The 7,570-nt window shown below is 36.7% G+C and overlaps 1 protein-coding gene across 7 annotated transcripts in view; it reads right to left on the bottom strand.

Annotated features, from left to right (window-relative positions):
• LOC107568143 (cadherin-18-like) overlaps window positions 1-7,570 on the bottom strand; it is a 187,003-nt gene that overhangs the window by 126,768 nt on the left and 52,665 nt on the right. The window contains exon 1 of one of the 7 annotated variants that reach the window (XM_016254000.1): window positions 5,732-5,787. The exons of 5 other annotated variants lie outside the window; for them this stretch is intronic. The gene's annotated coding sequence lies outside the window, so the exon portion shown is untranslated. One more of the 7 variants, XM_016253997.1, reaches the window with a different exon arrangement.

Genomic DNA, 7,570 nt, shown 5'->3' with positions numbered 1-7,570 from the left:
ATATATATATATATATATATATAGCTGAGCCTATCTCATGGCTTTTTTGAAAATAAAAAAAATACATAAACGGAAAGACAGAGAAGGAGCGAACATAAAGGCGAAAGCTGAAAGGAAGCCCTGGGGGTGCATGCATGCAAAAGTATAAAAATATGATTAAATCATGATGTCTCTTAGCCACGGTTTAAAATACAGATTGTTCAAATTAAGAACAAACAGACACAAACATACATTCAAGCAAGCACTTAAGCACTTGATTTAGTTCTATTTATAGTATTCCCCATTTTAAATAAACATGCCGTGCCTTTTTATAGCCAATGGATCTTTTCAAAATCAACATATCGAATTGTTTTCTCCATAAGCGAGGAAAATAACTTATTAATGCATATAAAAATGTTTGCCTGCGTGACCCATGAGTGCCTGTTTTGTCTCTGGAGAACCTCGGCGGGGCATCGGTGCTACTGGAAATGGAAACTGTCTCTCGTTTTTCAGCACAAAGAGCTTCCAGGTGCCCGTAGGTGATGACTTTCTGTAAAGAACGGTCCCTGATTTTCTGCTACATGCCAGACGTTATGTATAAATAGCCCATGAGCTGTTCGATTCATCATGCTTCTGCCCTTTGCAATCGTAATAATTCACGCAGGTTTAGATGGACACTGCATGGTCGGACAGAAGAGTCAAATGGCCACAAACAGGAACAATACTATTGATTATGACAACCGTCCGAGAACCCCTAACGTTACATCCTGACAAGCGATAATGTGTGATCAATGGCTCTCAATGTCGGGTTATGAAACTGATCTGATGCTGTCTACTGAGTTGGTGGATTCTCAAAAATAATGGTTTCGAAAAGTGTTTTACGGTCATTTGCAGTCACAGGAGAACCTTTAGACAAAGATATGGCCCTTAAGAAACTGTGCATTTGTGTTTCAAAAAACTTGAGGATTTCGCTTTTTCTTTCTTCCTCGAAGCAATATAATGATTTAAGAAAACTATAAATATAACACCAATGTCTGTTTTAATGTGCACTGTAAAAAAGTAATTTCATTTTCAGTTGTAAATAAAACATATTATTAGAGTGAAAATTGTTTCTACGCCATTTTTTTGTCAAATTGTCAAATTACCTCTTACAGTAATCATTTCTCAGTCACACAGACTGTTATATATATATATATTCACTTGAAGCAACACCGCTGAAGATATTAAGACTTGTTTTCATGGATTGCATTACATGAACTGAACTGTATTTTGTTTTACTGCACCTGTAGATTTATTTATATTTAAAACAAATGGAAAAATCTGCCAGTGTTATAAGACCAAATACTCTAAAGATGCATTCTCTATAACACGTCTTCATATCTTATGGGTTGTTGGTTCTCAAGTAAATTCATCTTGTTTCAAGGACTTTTAGATATTTGAACTGGAAAACAATACTACAACGATTATGAAAAAGATTTTTTTAAGCATACAATGCAAGATAAAATCTGAAATAAAATCTGAAAAACCCTTATACAGTACAACTAAACTTGTACCGTAAAATCAAAAACAGCAGTATTTGCAAAAGTTGCTTAAATCAAATCATATTAATTTAACTGATTAAATAAACTGAAAAAGAAAAGAAAAGAAAATAACTGATTTAAAAAAAAATGTGTATCATGGCTTCCACAAACACATTAAGCAGTTTAAACTGTTAGAAATTATTTAACTATATAAAAAAAATGTTTTGACCAGCAAATCAGCATATCCGATTGATTTCTGAAGTATCATGTGACACTGAAGACTGGAGTAATGATGCTGAAAATTCAGCTTTGTCTCACAGAGATAAATTACATTTTAAAACACTAACATCCAAAACCAATGTTCTTTTTAAATGTAATATTATTTTTCAATATAACTGTTTTTACTGTATTTTTGACCAAATAAATGCAGCCTTGTTCAGCATAAGAGATATCTTACTGATCCCAAACTAATATATAGCCTATATAAAAAGTAAATTGTTCTCTCCACATTTATGCCACAGCGTTTAATAAGAAACAAATAAACACTATACCCTTGCTATAGGCTACATGTTGGCTACAATATCTGTAGTGTATGTGAACATTATCTGTTTATTTGTATGACAAACACTGCTCTGTAGCAAAATGGCCAAGATGTTAGAAGCTGTGTTTTGAGTCTTAGGTCCATGGCAAGCGAAAAGATGACCGTAGTCTTTAAAATAATCGGCATCACTGCAGTCGTACAGGCTCTGTAATCCATTCTACCCTCCAAATCTCTCCTTAACACTGTGAAGCTGACAGAACTGCTTTTTTTTGCCTACTGTATTTCCCAGAACAGCTCATTTGCATCTCTGCTGCTTTTCTATGCGTTTCCTTTTCTGTATATCTGCCTCACACCTTCCCCTGCATGGGTATGATTTGGGGCACGCTCCCCGTATGCATCTCTGTTGCTCTTTCTTTGCTTTGTTATCCTCCGCAGCCTGTTCATCTAGTCACAGGTGGCTGTACGTGTTTGGATGAGTGTGGTATTTCGAAGCAATTAGCATGAATGAACGTTTCCCCTGCAGTCTAATTTACTGCGTTTATATCTCGTGAGTGTATGGGATGAGTATGCGCGCGCGTGTGTGTGTGTGTGTGTGTGTGCGCGTGAAGGAAGTAACGAGCAATAGTAACGAAATGTTTATCACGGCTGCCTTTTTCCTCTGCTCAGTCAATCAAGAGGTTATTCCACTCTGACAAAACTCTGCAATAAGAAAATGGATGACAGTAACAGAAAGATACAAGGGCAAGAGCTCTAAACAGTGTTGCAGCATGCAACACATTCACTAACCACCCACAAGCCAGTTTTGCAGGTGCTAAATGAGCTGAAAAGCATTAAATGCATGCTAAATGTGCTTCACTGTATATGCATTAAGTCACTATTGTCGTTTTCTAGGCAAACATAGCTTTTTTCTATGTAAATTTGTTCTTTACATAGAAAAAAAAGAGAGGGGGGGGGTTATTGACTTGCATGAGTCTATGAGTATGTGTTTTAAAGTGAGCCATATTCTGTTTTACTGAGTTCTGTCTCTCACATAACTAGTTCTGTCAGGAGAGCTACTGAGGAGTGAAGCTCATGGGAAATCCTGAGGTGGGAGACCATATAAAGATGCAGGAATGCTAGGAGATTTCAAAAATGACAGAGCGAGGGATAAAAAGTGATAGAGAGATAAATGAGGTGATATAACCTTGTGCGGTAAACAAATCAGCTTTATGAATATAGTACTTCCATAAAATACCAATGGTGTCGTGAAATGCCTTAAAGCCCTTAAATGTGCCACAAGAAATTAGAAAATGATGATGGTCTGAGAAATGAAAAGCGATGGGAAAGGGGGAGGAAAAAGCAAAGGAGAGGGCAAGGAAGAGAAAGGAATTGGGAAAAGGAAATACAGAAGTAAGAGAATGGAAAGGCAAAGGGAAGAGGAACAAGAAAGAAAATTAAAGGGGAAGGGGGAAGAAAAGGAAGGAATCAGAAAGCAAAAAGGGAAGGAACAAGAAGGGAAAATGTAAAGGTAAATGGAAGGGATGAGAAGAAAAAGGGAAGAGGAAAACAAATGAAAGAGGAAGGATAAGGTGAAAGAAAAAGCTAAAGGGTAGGAAAGGAAAGGGAAAAGGAAAAACGAAAAGGTAAGGAAGAGGAATGGAAACGGAAGAGGAAAGAGAAAAGAAAACTGATGGAGAAAGGAAAAAGAAAAACAAGAAAGGAAATGGAAAAGGAAAGGGCAAGATACAGTATGACAAGGGAAAGGAAATGCAAGTGGAAGAATAAAAGATAAGCAAAGGGACAGGGAAAGAAGGTGACATGGAAAAGGGTAAGGTACAAGAAGGGAAATAGGAAGTCTTTAAAGGGGGAAAGGGAAGTGGAAAATAAATGAAAGTGGAATATAAAACCAAAGGGAAAAGGGTAAAGTGAAACAAGGAAAAGGGAAATGGAAAGGGAATGAACGAGGAAGAGGAAAATAATTGAAGGTTGAATGAGAAGGTAAAAGAAAGAAGGGAAAGAACAAGAAAGGGAAAAAGGGAAAGGAAGAAATTAAGGAAGAAACAAAAAGGGTAAAGGTTGAGGAGGGGAATTCAAGTGGAATGGAAATTAAAAGGGGAAAATAAAACTGAAGGAAAGGGAAAAGAGGAACAAGAAGGGCAAATAGAAAAGGAAAAGGGAAGGGGTGATAAAGGAAGTGGAAATGGACATGAAAGAAGAAGGGGAAAATAAAAGTGACAAGACAAAAAGAAGGGGAAGAGCAAAATAAGGTACAAGAATGGAAAATGGAAAGGGAAAGTGAACAGATAAAAGGGAAGATTAATGGAAATGAAAGAGGAAGGGGAAAGAAAAGAGAAAGGATAGAAAGAAGGGGAACAGAAAAAGGGAAGATACAAGAATAGAAAATGGAAAGGGAAGAGGAAAATAAATGAAAGTGGGAGGAGACCGTGAAATAAAAAAAGGAAAAGGAAGTAAAATGGAAATGAAAGAGGAAGTGGAAAAGAAAAGGGAAGGGACAAGAAAACTAGAGGAAAGGAAAGAGAGGGTTCAGGGTGGGAAATAAAGTAAGGTACAATGATATTCAAGATAGAGAAGAGAGGAAAAGAGAGAAGACAGGTGACAAACCAAAGGAACAGTAGACAAGTAAACAACGCAAGGATGAAGACTGCATGTGCCATCACAGCCTGTCTGTGATCCACGCTCATGTTTCATCACACATTCTTCTCGCTTACCGAGACAAATCGCTACTTTCATGACAACTATAAGCATCCTTAACAATCTCACACAGCAGGATAATCACTTCATTGCAGGCTTTTTTGTCTCCCAACAATATTTCTCTCCTCAAAGTGCTGTTTGAAATCACTGCCTCAACACTTAGCAATAAGCCACACTTGTGCAGACATGCTAACACAACAAACAGAGAAGTATAGACATTAGCCTCCTGCAGGCAAAGCCAAATCAGCCTCCAATGCTAGTCTAATTCATGGTATTAATGACTTTCTGTGAACTGTGACACAGGCAGCTTTTAGCATCAAGAGTATTTGCTTAATTAAAGGGCTGCAGGAAGTAATGAGCTGTCTGGACGAGATAGCTGTGTATTCCTGCTCTATTAGGACAAGTCAGTTGTGCAGAGGATGAATTAGAGGAGCAGCATCACAGGTCTGAAGGTTATGACGCCTCAAGGGTTTCATTCACTTATTGACACTTTGGTTTTCTGCTTTGTTTGGTGTGAACTGCCTTTCAGAGGTTAACAGGGTGATGGTTAAAATATTGATTTATTATGTGGCCTCCATTTACACAGCGTGTTCTCATGAGAAGACTCTTCAAAGATGGTCCCTTCTCTCGATGAAGTATTTAAAAGGCCATTGGTATTAATAGTATGTAGTCATGAATTCCAGATGGAGATGGATTCGATCTTTGAACCTTTACCCTGTTTGTAACAAGTGTTAAACTATTATTATTATTATTATTATTATTATTATTATTATTATTATTATTATTATTATTATTATTATTATTATTATTATTATTATTATTATTATTATTATTCAGATAACTCACTTACTCTATGCCTACATACTATACAAAAAAAAACATGTTCTGTACGATGCACGAAAATAGAAAATATTCCACATTACCTAATGATACAAGTCCAAAAATGTGCATCCGGTGCGTATGGTAAAGTTTCCAAACATACTTTCTGTCCCATGCGTACCATTGTCACCGCGTGTCTGCGCTCCCTTGTCGAGCGTGTGCTGCTCTGCTCCGTTTAGGATGTATGTGCGCGCGTGTGTGTGTGTGGGAGAATCCTCTCTCACTCCTCCGCTGCAGCAGCTCGGGCGAGCCGAGCGCACTGATTGGCCGTCTCAGAGCTCTCAGAGCTCACAGAGCGTCCGTCATGTGTGCGCCAGCCCTCGTTGCTCTCTCTCTCTCTGGCTCGATTTCTCACAGGCTGCACACAACTATCATTTTTATTATGTCAGATCTTGAGTTGGTTTCATTTCTTTCTTTGGTCATATTAATATTATCACCACTAGTATTTCCTTTTCTTCGTTGCACACTGCTGCTGCTTTCTGGAAACGTGTTTTATTGGCTTTCTACTCATATTTTTCACACACTAAATCGATTATGAATCAAATGTGTTTCATAATTGATGAACTCTGCAGCATCGACACTGTTATTGACCAGAACTGAATCAACACTGAACTGACTTGAGCTGAATAGCGACACAATTGCCTTCTGTGGAGATGCTGAGAGCTAGATTAAAGGAAATGTTCACCCAAAAAATGAAAATTAGCTGAAAATTGACTCTACAAAGTACCGGTCCATAATTCATAATAACCCTTCGGATCCTTCAGTGGAAAAAATAAGTCCATCCACTGTTGTCCTCTAGCATCAAAATCCAGACATATTTGTTTAGAACTGTTTAAAACTGTTTTTGCTTGTAAACGGTGCTTGATCTGTGCAAAATCAAGTAAAATAGTATGGTCTGAGTGTAATGTATTAAATGCACTTAAAATGTAAATGTGAATATCATTCACTTTTAGGAGTGCACTAGCATCTAAAAGATAATATACAAAATTAAAATTAATAAAAGTATCTGAGTGTGGACTGAGTGTAAATTTAAAATTCAATTAACTGCTCAAAAGTAATATTATTCTGTTTTAGGAGTATACTAGCAGCACATATAAGACATATACAGTATGGGCGAAAGTTTTAATGTGCTGTTATTGGCCACAATTATCTAAATTTAAAACAAAAATTAAAGTCAAAAGTTAAGTAAAAAATAAAATAAAACTCAAAACCAATTAAATTAAACAAAAATAAAACAAATACAATAAAATAATGATCTGAATATAATATGCAATATTAAATATTTCATATTTAATACATATTAATATGTTTTGTGTCCAACACTTCTGATGCCTTCTATTTCATATTGAAGCAGGAGTAAATGAAACAAGTGTGGTTGCAGCTTTAAAAAAAAAATCCCCCAAAGAGAGTGTATGTGTTCTCTTTCCATTTTGTTGATAAAATCTGCGGTGCTGTATCCCAGTCCAGAGCTGTTGGTAGGTTTTGATCATCCGCCGCAGAGCAAGCAGTGAAAACAGAAAACAGAGCACGTATCATGTATGTTGGTCATGTGTGCACTGAGGAGCAGTTACAGTGGCAACATATAAGTATTTATCAGCAGGTTTTACAATCAGTCCATTATACATTTATATTAATAGCACATGTTTACCTGAGGCAGTGTTAATGTGCAACACGTTTGATGGGAAATCAACAACATACTTGGATGCTGTTAGTGATATGTAGGACTGACTGCTTGGCACATATTGATGAGGACAGCCTTTAACGTATGATTTGTATGATGTGTTAAGTACAAGACAGACCTTCAACACTGACATATTGCTTTACGGTGGCTGTGACTGACATATTGATCTGAAAAAAACTGCTTATTTTCCCCTCGGTGTCTTCAAATAATGAATCTTAAGACATGATTTAACATCAGCCAATCACCCATAGGAAAGAAAGAAAACACAAACAAAGATTT

Source organism: Sinocyclocheilus grahami, unplaced genomic scaffold, assembly GCF_001515645.1.
Source record: "Sinocyclocheilus grahami isolate Dianchi unplaced genomic scaffold, SAMN03320097.WGS_v1.1 scaffold1220.1, whole genome shotgun sequence".
Classification (NCBI taxonomy): Eukaryota; Metazoa; Chordata; class Actinopteri; order Cypriniformes; family Cyprinidae; genus Sinocyclocheilus; species Sinocyclocheilus grahami.
The sequence above is the reverse complement of the archived record's forward strand: the minus strand, read 5'-3'. Positions and strand labels throughout refer to the sequence as shown.